This window comes from Pipra filicauda, unplaced genomic scaffold (genome assembly GCF_003945595.2).
Source record: "Pipra filicauda isolate LSUMZ 115617 unplaced genomic scaffold, ASM394559v2 scaffold5_size6683894_pilon, whole genome shotgun sequence".
NCBI classification, from domain to species: domain Eukaryota; kingdom Metazoa; phylum Chordata; class Aves; order Passeriformes; family Pipridae; genus Pipra; species Pipra filicauda.
Window position 1 is genome coordinate 4,043,419 of NW_024104754.1, and position 13,100 is coordinate 4,056,518.

A 13,100-nucleotide genomic window follows, 5' to 3' on the forward strand; every position below is an offset into this window, starting at 1 on the left:
TCCCCCTTTGTCAGCCATGGTATCACATATAACTCCACCAACTCCAACACAACATCAGTAGATGTAAAGGAATTACATGACAGCTCAATTTAGGCAGGTTTTTTTTTTAAATCAAGCTTTATGCTTAAGATCTGGATTTTTCTAAGTCAACTGAGCTTAATGTATTACACAGATTTTAAAATAAATTTCAGAGAGTTCTGTGAGACGCACAAGGGTATCCGGTTTAGAATACACATAGTGTGTATTATTTCAGTACTATATTAACAAGACATGTTCTATAATAGTAAAGAAAGCAAACTGCTAAATCTATATCTTAGTCAGTAAACATGTAAAAAATAAACTTAAAAATACTTTTAAAATGTTTTTTTAAAGAACATTTTTGCATAATATCTGCTTTCTGCATAAATTACTCATTTGGGACAAGAAATACATTTGGAGTCTAACACCATGATAGCTAGAGGACTGCCAATACAAATGTATGTATCAACATAATAAATATTGGTCCCTGTGTTTATGTCACTGAACTCCATGTTATTTTGTTTGAAAGTCAAATGCCTTGGCAATTTAATCTCAGTGCTGACAACATTATAGCCATTAGTCCGAATAAGTAACTTTTTTGCTTAAATGACAGTGGAATTCCAATAAAATAAAATTAAATAAATAAAATAAAATGGTGGTTTAGTTACGCACTGATACTATGTTTACGGACATTTATTTAATTTAAAGCACAAAAAGAGAAAAATGAAGCTGGAGACTGCCATTTGTTGACCTCACATTCAAAGTGTGTACCTAATTTTCTATGACTGTTGCAACTGGACAACATATGATATGTTCTTTGAAAAATTAAAACATTATTTATTTAATTCAAAGTTATGCAAATGTTAGGAGACTACCAATTTGCAGAATAAACCAAATAATTCGAGTAATAAATTAGGAAACAGCATTAAAGACATATTATAAACCCCCCAGTTAAGAAATCAGTTAAAATTCATACTTGCACTTCAATATTTTAAGAGATATAGGGGTTTTTAATTGAAATATTCCCTGTAGTATTAAATTAAATCAATTGTGTTGTAACAGCATATGAGAAAAACCAGAAAGTGCACATCTGTCACAAATACACTGGTAAGGAAAGCGGACCAGAAGGAAGTGTATGATGAAACTATGATGGAATATTTCAAGTAGTTATGTGGAAAGAAACACACATGCACCATGGGCCCCTGACATTTTTTCACACCTATTAGAATACAATTTATTTTCATAACAGAAAACTATTTCTTGCATAGGTTAATATTTTAAGTGTCTCTTAAATAAATTGCCTGTGTATCTGTATGAGTTTATTCAACCTCATAAAAAAAAAATCACTCAATTTTCTTCATTCCCTTGGATTAGCAGCTATATTTTTGCACCAGTGTAATCACACACATTTGACTGGAAGTAAGACTGTGGCAGCTCTGCTTGCTGCCTGCAGCTGTCACTAACACTAGATCTATCTTCACAAATATTATTACAAGTGTGTTCATCTGAGATGTCCTTATTCACAATAGCTGACCTTCATGGCTATGTCTGACATTTAAAAAGAAAAGTTCTGCTTTACAACCTTCAGTGTGCCTTCAGTTATAAATTACTCGTAGAGTATTAGTAATAATAATTGATTTTAGCAGTAAGTAATAGAGTTATAAGCAGCTTCTACTATTTAATGAAAGAAATGCTTCATCTTCTAGTTTTATTTATTAGTATTCAAGAGCCTTCCACAACCTCATTGAGATAGGTTATTGTTTAATTAAACTAGAAAAGATGGCCTGTCAATGACTCCTTGTTCAAAATAAAAATAAAATAAAATAAAAAATTAAAACCCCAAACATTAAAAATATTATTTTTTGCATTTCTTTACAAATGTTCTTAAAGGTTCCTTATTTTTCTTTTCTGTTGTGAACTTATATGAATACAGACAGTGCATGTGAATAATGAATTGTTTGAATTTTCCCACATGTTAATAAAATTCAAGATTTTCATCTTAGTGGAGTGCATCAGCTAAGTAAATAGAATAGAATCAATTAAGAGTTTTACCCTGTACTGGCCACACTAAAGTTCTCAATTTTCACAAATTAATCAATTGCAGAAACCCTCTAAGCATCTTTCTGCTGCTCACAACTAAACTCCACTGCATTTTTAAAGAAATTCAGTTTCTAGAAAAGTAAAAGAGCACCTACAGCTTCATATTGCATAAGAACTGATGTTCACACATGAAAAACTAAGAACTAAAAGGCTTCACTGGCAAATGGTCTGATGAATGATATAATTACTCCATCAATAATGGCAGAAAGGTTTCAAATAAACAATACCAAATTAAAATCCAAGTGGAAAATTATAGCAGCGGATCATTTTATTTTGCATTGTTTTGTCACAAGGTACTGATAACTGACAAATAAAACTTAATGTCACCCTATCATGATGCAAATAAAAATATACTGTACACTTACATAAATGTCACGCTTGAGACACTGTCTATCATCTCTCACCACTAGCTGGCACCATAGCTTTAAAAATGTAGTGAAGTATCTGGTTTATATCTTACTAATTAACAAGCCAGCTACCTAATTTTTAACAGAAAACAATTACTCAAAGCAAACAAGAAATATTTCGGGCTATAAACTAAAATGAGTCTGAAAGCAATATTCTCAATGATGACTGGTATGATACATCCTGCAAAGGGAAATGGATAATAGTTAACAGACTCAGGGGGTGTTTTTATTACATGAAAATAAATGGCACTGTGCACAAATGGGAGAGTCTGATATTTTTGCTGCTGGCTGGGAGACCGTAGGGGTCAATATCTTGGGTTATGAAGAGGATGAACCCCAATAAACTGCCTCCCTTACTGGGCTTTTCATCCCAAATTAACTCAGAGGCCACTTCAGGTTCATTCCCAAAGAAGCAGCTTTATTGCACCAGCTAATAAATTTCACAGAGTCTGTCTCCTTCACTGGCTTCCCTTTTCTCATTAGAGCCTGCTGCTTTCATTGTCTGCTGGCTGGATACAGATGCCCTGAGAGGCAGGGCCCTGGTTTCCATTCTCTGACTGCAGTGGCTCTGACATTGCAATCGACTTCACTGCCATGTTCTGCTCCAATTCTTTCAGACCAGCCGCTATGGGCTGACCCGACACAGGCACTGCCACGCGCACTCACACATCCAGGCCCACACAAAGGTCAAAGCAGCAGTTACAAGCCAGCCATCTACTGCTGAGCCTCAGAAAAAAATTCAGAAAACTGTTCCAAACTGTCTATGAAATTTTATATTTATTTACAGATTGGGCAAAGAAAATTATATTGTTCACCCAATACCAACAACAGAGCACTGGTAATTTATAAATACATCACGTTTGAGGCAAATCTCTCAGCTGTGATCTGAATAAAAGAAAAATTTCCGTAGAGTAAGAAAATCTTCCCTAAAAAGAAAATAAAGCTTTCTCCTACTCTGGGACAGATTCTGTGCAACTGTTAATCAAGTCAAAAGTCACTATGACAGAGAGGACGTACTGACAAGATTTTGGTATCAGTAATGGCAGTCACCTCAAGAGAACCCTGCTATTCTGACCTTGGCACCATTAAACAGCATAGCTCATAAAGTTACACGTATTCTTTTTCACGATCTTCCATAGGACCAGAGAGAAGAGAAGGTACACTTTGAAGAATAGTGCTATACATGTTACGAATTCTGTAGTTGGTTCACTACATAGCTAGCTGATGGCTCTTTTTTCCTGACCAAAAAAAAAAAAAGTTTCACAGAATAACTTATACTGTTAGCTACATAGGGAAAAAAAGTGTTCTAATTCTTCCTGACATTTCTGTCCTACCTAACAGGGAAATGGAGAACCTGGCCTACACCTTCACTGTTATCTACACTGGACAGATTCTGCCATTTGCATACTACAGCAGCACTGCCAGGCCACTCTCCAGCCTGCTTTAAGCACTGCACTTCCACCCAGGTGAACTGCAGGCAGAAGGCAGCTCTCACCACCAGCACAGAGGTGAGTATGCACACAGACTGCACTTGTGTTTCCAGGGCGATCACTGATGTCATGGAAGTGCTGTTGTCTGAAATGACGAAATCAGTCCTAACTAATAGATCGATTTGGAAGACTGTGCATGGATGGATTTGGGTTAATAAACACTATAGCATATGTTCAAGCTGATACGGTGCAAATACTTACCTTGCAAAAGAAAAAAACTCAATCAAACAAAAGACTGGAAAGCAATGGAAGGAACCCACCTAAAACAAAATCTTTTGGTGTTTAAATCTCTTCAATATCTTCATATTTGCTAGTGAATTTCATTCTTTGCTGATACAGATATTTTGTGTTTTGTAAAGCATTATTTCAAAATTAATGTTATCTTGGAAGAGAAAAGAACAATTAAGAAAGCATACTTGTTTCTCTCCTACCTCAAAAAATACTGTCTAAGGAACACAGATTTGGATCATAGTTGTTCTTTCATAAGAGGAAACTTTACAAGGTAACATTTCTTCATTGTATCTGGACTTCTCAGACTCCTGTCTTTTGAATGTAGCACTTCCAAAGTTCCCTCTGTAGCCAAAGGTTTTGAGTCTTTGTTTTGTGTAACAAAAACTGTCAATAAACAACAAATTAGTTGCCCCTATTTTTTTACAAAGCCATTGAAGTTGACACCTTTTCACCATATATACTCCACAGGATAAACACTGCCAACATCAACTAATCATAATGTTAAGAATGTGGTAGGTTTGCCTGGTTCCAAAGTTATTTTGAGGTCATTTTGGTAGTCCTGCAAATAGTCAGTGGGGCAGCCCTTTGTAACTGAGTCAATTCCACAGAATTCAGGACAGGCAGCAATGGGGGACGAAGGATCATAAATTGGAGAAAACCCACTAGTTTTAGTGAATGCAGCAGAGAAGCTTCTAACAGCTGCAGTATAATAAAGAAGTGTTAGAGTTAATCCACTGCTATCTGTCTTTATTTTGCTAACCCAGTCGAGTGGACACCACAGCATTGAGACTACATTAATCAAAATTTGGAATGACCTGCTTTTCATTGCAAACTGCAGTTATCTTTCTTTACTGATTGGCCTTGACCTGTCAGCTGCATTTGGTACTGCTGACCCTGGGGGTTCTCTCCAAGAGCCTGGAGTACTACGAAAGGTTGTCCGACTGTTCTTGCCTGGTTTAATTCATATTCTACTCAACATGCCCATTTTATTTCCAGTAGAAATTGTTCATTTAATTGCATTGTAAGTTTTATGGGGTATGCCCCAGGCTGCATTCTTTATGCCAAGCTTCTCACTATTTATCTGGGGGATGGGGGTGTGACTCACTAACCAAGCTAAACCAGGCTTCATAATGCCAGTAATTTTCACTGTTTTAAATCGCATACAAAGCCATTTTGGGAATAACACAAAATGTATATGTCATTACCTGAGGTTGATCTGACAAACGCATTGTTTTTAAGTGAATACTTTCAAGTCAGGTTCATCCTCTTTCTAGGAATTTAGCAATCCTGTCTTCACTGTTAGTATATGCTATTCTAATAAGAGCCCCTAAGTACAGCTTTGTATCTAAGGACCCCAAAGTTGGTTGGATGACAGCCTTAGCACTAAAAACCCAAAGAGTTCATAGTCAAGAATTCACTATTTTTTCAGATAATACTACTGTAGTGATGTCAAAAGTGTGCAATAGAACTGATATATTACATCAGTATCATGGTCATTATGAAACTGAAAAATTTAGATCCATCATGCAGGAATAATCTGGATCCCAGTCATCCAACCAGTTTTGTAAAGAATGACTCCTTCTTTACCAAGGGCCAACTGTAGGGGTATGCCATGCAATTATAATAACTATTTATTAACATTTCATTAAATTTATTTTGTGTTATATTAGCCATCTTATTTTAAAATAAAAGGAGAGATTGAAGAAAAAATACAAATTATAATTATAAATATAAAAATAAAATTATCATTAACTTAAATTTTTTTACAATCTATTTTTTAAAGCAGATGATAGTAATAAAAATGAAAGATACAATCAAAAATTGTAAAAAAAAGGGGAGGTACATAAAGAGCAAGGCAGTTCACTCATGAGTAAAAGCAAAGTAAAAGACAATGTCTGTTGAGAGATCGGAAAGCAAACCTGGAAACAAAACACATCCAGATTGTGAAAAAATGCGTCCTGGAATCCAAATTTGGTGAGCCTGGACATATCAGTAGAATAATAAATGTAACCTTTGGTGGAAATCTTTTAGCCTACTACATAAATATATTTAAGTAGACTCCAGATGGACTCTGGTATTTATTCTGTTGTTCCTTGTTCTAACTTTATACTAATTTTAGCTGAATTAGCACCAATTACCTCATCTGTAAGTACAATCACCAACCATTTATACAGAAAGAAAACAAGCAGTTTGTTTCCATAACCTGTCCCCACGAAGTTCCTCAAGCCCCTTCTTTTTGATATCACTTTCCTCTGCTATACATTATATTTAGGAACAAGAGAAAAATAAAGAAAAAAAAATAAGGTATTCCTTTTGATTAGCTAGGAGCCAATGACTTTTTTCCTTGTCATGCCTCACCTTGACTTTTTTTCCCCACAACACAGTCTGCCTGTTGAGCAGTAATTGCTGGGGGAGTATTGCCAAAGTAATAAAAAATCTGCATTAATACTGTAACATTCAGCTTAACTACAATTGTAGCACATAGATTACAAAAGACGAAAAGCATACACACTTTCCACTTTTGATGAATGCCACAAATTACTCATAACAACATGTGGCACCAGAACAGAAATGAGCCAACAGCTGCAGAGATTTAAGTCATTTGTACACTGCCTGTTGTCTGGTACCTCCCCTGCTGGAAGTTACCATCTTCAGAAAACAGTAAGGAGAGGGGAATGTGGGCCTACATTTCAGATGCTGCAATTCACAATCCAGCATTTTAAAACATAGCCAATCTGACTGTAGTAAAAAACCAAAAACAAACAAGCAAATGAAAACAAAACAAAAAACCAAAACAAAAAAAACCCTGAAACCAAACCAAACCCCCCCCAAAACAACAAAAAATCAAACCAAACCAAACAAACAAAGAAAACAAAACAAAAAAACCCCGAAAATTATTTGAATTCAGCATTATGAAAATAGCATTTTGCTTGATTTTATTAGAAACACAGAGATTCCTGTGCCCCCCCCCCCCCGAAGTAACAATGACCAGTTATATATTAGTTGAACTTTTCAAAATACTCATCATTTTTTGTGTATTCTGTGTGTATTTATAACCCAGTTCCTCACAGAACGGTTAAAGCGCAGCTGACTGTCACAACAAAGATGGTTTACTTCTCTTCCCAAATCATCCTACCTAGACTGTGAACTCACAAGGTTGCAGTCCTACAATATTATGTAGCAAATTTCCTATGCAGTTCTCAGTGGAAACAGGGACACTCACAGAGCTGCAGGAAGAACAGCAGTGACCAGGAGACTCTCAGGAAGGTCTGAGACAGTTTTGGAAAGGTCTGGGGAGACCTTCTGCACCGGTTGGTTTCATACAGTAGTAATTAATATGGGTTCTAGCACACTAAAACCATTTATGTAAGGCAGACAAAAAAGCAACATGGCCCCTGCTACGAGGAACCAAAGGTTTGTGGGACAGTTATCAAGCTGAGATAATACCTAGCAGCAAACTGTAGGGACAAGCACGTTTCAAAAGAAACTATTTTATATCAGAATATTCTCTTCTCCTTGTTATCCTTCACAGAGAAGTAATTCAGCAACATCTGTTTCGGTCCAGTAATCAGCTTTCATTAGAGTAAAGAAGCTCGCTATTGCATGTATGTACAGGAGTCTTTCTAAAACAGGTTAAAGTTTAGGTATTATTTTTACTGGAATACCACTAAAGTAAAACTAATAATGGGATGAAAGTTGCACGGACGTTTTTCAGCTTATATACCGCCACTTCCTTCTGCATCCTAAGGCTAAAATGCACGTAAAAAAATTGGTTGGGATCTCAGATACTGATTCCACAGGAAAAAAAGAAAAGAACTTGGGTTCAAAAAATGGACTGTAGGCAGATCTTAAAATCAATATTGACAGATTTAATCCAAAGGTCAAACCAGGAAAATCTGCCTCTTGTTATTGAAGTGAACAAAACCAAAAAAGGAAGAGCTTTAGGCTGGTAGCTAATATTTCACCAGTGCTGCAGTCCATGTATAATTTAATACTCCATGACTAGCTAATAATACTCTTCTTTGTGTTCCTTTCACAAGTTTTGCAATAATGGTCAAGATTTGTAGTTTCCAGCAGTCAGTTTGGAATATTGCCTTGCTGCTCCAGGTCCGATACAGTAGTCCTAATTTTCCACTGGGATGTGCTACATAATTGCATCAGTGTGCTTTCTGAAACTCTTGCAAGGTTGTTAATCTGAAAAACTACACGAGACAGAGGCTTTGTTTGGGCACTGGACTACAGAACAGAAGGAAAAATAACTAATTAATTTAATCCCATAGCTAACTTCACAAGTTGGAGGTAAAAGCAACAGGTGTACTGGAGGGTTAGCACACGCCTATATGAAAGGATAAAGAAGCAGCTACTTCTTGCTTAGATAAAATGGCAATTTTAACTGACAGAAAGAGCAAGCTGCATGTTTTCTATATTTATATGTTATAAGCACCTTTATTTTTAAATATAATCTTGTGTACTGATACACTTGAAAATTGAACAAATTCAATTTTCACTACAGCAAGTGTCTGTTGACCAAACTTAAAGAGAAACTCTGAAGTCACCGACTCCCAGGTGATACTTCTTTGAGGTGGCCCCACTGCAGTGAGGCAAACAGACCCATTTATCTGCATGTTTTTACTAACAAGCCTCAGAAATGGCACCCAGAAAGAGTATGAGAATGGACGATATCTGCAAATTACTTGTGTCTCCTTAGACTGCAGGCCTCATCCTCAGCCAACATAAAGAACAAGCAAGAATCAGACATCAGAAAAGAATCTGATTTCACAATTCTAGAGCCTTTATTTTCTTTACACATTGGGCACATTGCTAGACAGTTTATTAAATCCCTTAAAAGTCAAACTATGTTTTAAGTATATTTGGCACAAGATCTTGTAACCAAGTCCTCTGACATCTGGATAATGTAGATTGATGAAATACATGTTAAATGCAGATGAAACAACTCCAATGTTATGGTTGCAAACATTACATTTCACCAAGTGACAAGTTTCAGGGGAAACTGCACAAAAAATACTTTTTTGTCATTTTTCCAAAAGCAAATTAGCAGCATTGAAAAATCTGAATTGTTCCCATTTATACAAAGTGACTTGTTTGAAAGTTAAATATTCATACATTTTTTTAAATTGGATCATTGACCTTATGTGAGATTTCTCTTGCATAATCTATTTGCCTATATTACCATCTTCTTATTAACACAAAGAAGACAATTAATAATATGTCCAATGAATTCAAACCATGTCTGTCCTGAAGGCAGAAATGGAATCGGATTATATATTGCCATAAATATTTCCACTACTCAGCATTTTTAAACTGTGTTTATTGTACATGACCTACAATATTTGGCGAACAACCATGTGCAGCCATTTCCCTGGCAAATACTCTAGCATTACAGGGCATTTTTTTAAACTAATAACACAGTTTTCCATGGAATACATCAGCTTGTACACTTGAGGCCTCTGAATGTACAAATGACTAACTACCAGCTGCAGTTTCCTCACCTTTGGCTATATTCTCTCTGCAGTTTCAATATATTTCTCTTAATTAAGTGATTTAATCAGTCACAATGAGTAGATTGGTTCTTGACATTTTCTGCAGTTTCACTCTACTTGCCCAGCATCTCCACTGAACTCCTGGTATTGGTCAGTACAACCATTTTAAAAGGAGGGAGAAAAAACTATAAGATACTTGGCAGAAACTAATATAATCCTTATGATATGGATTTAAACTACAACCTCTCATATTTTAGGGCTTAATATTTTATGTTTAGCAATATCTGTTTCTAACTAAATACAAAATCTCTATGTTGGGAAAAAAACCACAAACTTGTATGGAACGTATTATGAAGACTCAATTTTTTTAAAATAGATACACCCTAATTCCAAATTCCTAATACCTGTTCCAAATGCAATCATTAGCATATGTGGCATTACCCTCTTGAATTTTAAATTTATTTTGGCAGCTTTTGAAAGTCATAGTCTTATTCACATATTTCATGCCATATATAAAGACATGTACATATGTCCTTATGTGACAGCAATCTAAAAATCTCAAATACACGTTATAAAAAGAATAAACTGTTTCTCACCAGTAACAGACCAGAAAATAATCATGTAAAAAATCAACTCAATGCATTTTGAAATATCTGACTTGCGAGGGGGTGTAATACTAAAAAGTGGAGTACAATTTACAAAGAGACTAAAACACAGCATGCCACCAAATAGCATGATCCTAGCAGCTTAGAGCATAGCACGGAGAGCAAGTCAGGAAAAGGATCATCTATGTAGCTGTGTTTTCAAAAAATCCTGTCTGTGACAGGTGTTGGCAAAGTAATTGTTAGGGTAGCTGCAGTGTATACCAGATAAACAGTTAAAACTATGTTTGATATAAATTACAGTCTGAAGACTGTGTGTAAATTCAATTTAGGGGTGAAAAAAAAGCGAGAGGTTTTCTTGTTTAGCAGTCGGAGAGCCATTCTGAGCCACACAAATCCAGTGCCAGATGTGAAGCGAACGATTGGCTGGGCACAGACCATGTGTTCGAGCCGTGCGGGTACGAAAACCCCTCCCAGAGCCAGATCTGCATTGCAGTCAAGGGAAGAACAAGATTTATTTCCTCTGCTCTACTCTCTTGCACAGATACGTACGCAAGCAGGAAATCCACCTCCTCGCCTTCGCAAAATGTATCAAATAATTCTTACCGTTTAGTTAGTTGTACAATTACCTCTAATTAGTGTTTTGCAAATCTTAGTAACAAAGAATGAACACCACGATCAAGCATAATTACATATTATTTTTTACAATTTTGATTTCAAGAACAGGAGATATTACCTGCTACATCCTCCATTTTTCTTCTTTCTTCTACATTTCATATTATGCAAATTTCAGAACAGCTGACTCCTCATGCACTGGCATCTCAAACGTAACGTATTAAACTTCATTTTACCTGGAGTTTTCAACTGTAAATCACGTTCTTTTTTCTCCCAGCAATACATAAACTCCTTTCTGTTTGATCTATTTAAAGAAGATGTGTTTGCTAACAAAAAAATTTCTAGCATAAACAAAGAATTTTGCTTTTAAGAAAAAATTTACCCAAATTTACCGTAGATCCTTTTCTAAATCACACAGCATAGAATGTTAGGCATAGGATTCTTTGTCTGAAGTAAGCTCCTTAAATATGACTGTTGACACTTAAACATGGCACCTTTACACTTTGTCTAGGGCATAATTCTGCTAGTAACAGAATTCCCCCATCCTAAGACAGTAAATGTGAAAATCTTGGGCCCAAAGTTACAGAGCCAGCTGCGTTATAATGGTATCTCAGCAAGCTATTTTTCCTTCACTGCTAGTGGCTTTATTGTTTGGTTCATCCTAGTATCGTTGCTAATGCACACTTCTTCCTTTCATTTTTGTCAGAAGGGTTCAAGAAAATAAAATTTTTAAAAAAAATTCAGATACAACATAGACAAAGCAGATTATGGAATAAAATACAGTCTAATAGGTTCAGATTTAATTAGCATACAAAGAAGAGCAGAACAAAAGGGAAAAAGGAGTGTGTAGGAAGCTATTCATATTTATAGCAATTCAAAATGCAGGATTATTTTCCGTATTATGTGTCTGATAAAAATGTAAAATATTGTAAAAAATAAACATTTTATATAGAGATTAATTCTTTGTAGAAAGAATTAATCCTGTGACCCTGAATGAAACTGAAATATACAAAGGAAAAGCATTTTAAAAGTATTTTTAATTGAGATGCTCAAAATTGTTTGATCCCTTTCATTTTCTGGATCACAGCTCTCAGATATAGCTCTTAAAGAACAGAAGTCATGCAAATTGATCTAAGGTCTCTGACAGATGGAGTCAAGAGTTTGGTGCTATTTCCAAAATATTTGCTGGAGATTACTAAACCTGTACTAGGCTGGTAGATAAGTATGCGTGTTTTCTGTTCAAACTTGCTCATAGACTGACATATTACTTCAAACACCCCTTATCAATTATTAAAATTAAAATAGGAGAGTTCACATTGAAGCAGCTGACGTGTCTGCATGCATTGAATAACTTCCACAGGAAAAAAAACCAGACAGAAAGCCTTCTCAAATCACAGCCACTAAGACCTGCAGAGACTACCAGAGTTCTGGGGCACGAGACATTTGATTGGCACAATCTGTAGTGGAAAAGGCCTTTAGGATTTGTTGTTTCTGGAGTGTGTGTGTACACAAATATATGTATGTATACATATGTGTCTGTATATATGTAGACATATATTTCTGTACATATATATAAAGAGTATTATTAACAATTATTGAAATAGAGTAAATATTGTAGCATAATTGTACTAAAAATAATTAGTTTATTAACTCTACGTATTTTTTAATTAATGAAGTAAAAGGTTTCCATGCACCATACACTGCATACAAGAATTGCATAAATATTACAAGACTTTACACTAATTTATTATCCTGTCTTTCTTTCAGCAAAGCTCAGCAATTTAAATCAAATTCAGAGACGAGAACAATTCTTTCCAAATGAAGAAGATAGCAGAAGCTGCAGTCTCGTTGTCTTATTGTGCAAGGAAGCTTGCACAATAGTCAAGTGTCTGCAGTAACACTTGTCTATGTTTAAATATACTGTATTTCTATAACCCAGAAAAAAGAACGGAATGTCAAACAAACGTTTGTCCTGAAGCTCATGCAAATGCTTTGCTTTATAGCACTCAGGCCTTCTTATCAAAATTGTAGTCTGCATCCTTCTTAAAGTATGAAACTTAAATATATACAAATCAACTACATTTGCAAAACTATCATGACAATACTAACATTTAATTAATAATGAGTCCATTTGTT